General features: G+C 71.2%; 1 protein-coding gene across 1 annotated transcript in view; it reads left to right on the top strand.

The window, feature by feature from the left end:
• The window catches only part of FSCN2 (fascin actin-bundling protein 2, retinal), a 7,087-nt gene that overhangs the window by 424 nt on the left and 6,246 nt on the right, over positions 1-417 (top strand). The gene's annotated exons all lie outside the window — the stretch shown is intronic.

The following is a 417-nucleotide window of genomic DNA, read 5'->3' on the forward strand; positions in this document are numbered from 1 at the left end:
CCTGGCCTGCTCCTCAGTCTGCCTGTCCCGGGCTTGATGGCTGCCCAGAGCTGGGGGATTGGGGGAGGACTCCTGACCCTGGCCCACTCCTGACGGTGCCCCTGTGCCACCTGCCCGCCCCCCTGGGCTCACACATGCTCAGCCCAAGTCCATTTCAATCCGCTGGACCCCTGCCAGGGGCCCGTCACGGCCTGGGGAGGGGTGCAGGCCTCAGGCCCGAGATGGAGGGAGGCTCCGGAGCCGTGGCTGGAAGTGCCCACGTCCGGGTGGGTCCGGGGAGCCTGAGGGTCACACGCTGGGAAGGGGAAGAGGACGCGCTGGCCCAGGCCCAGGCCGGGCAGCTCTGGTTTCCTCCTTGGCGCCCAGCCCCCGAGGCAGGTGCAGGAGACAGACAGGCACGGGGTGGCCGGGCGTGCA

This window comes from Myotis davidii, unplaced genomic scaffold (assembly GCF_000327345.1).
Source record: "Myotis davidii unplaced genomic scaffold, ASM32734v1 scaffold211, whole genome shotgun sequence".
NCBI classification, from domain to species: domain Eukaryota; kingdom Metazoa; phylum Chordata; class Mammalia; order Chiroptera; family Vespertilionidae; genus Myotis; species Myotis davidii.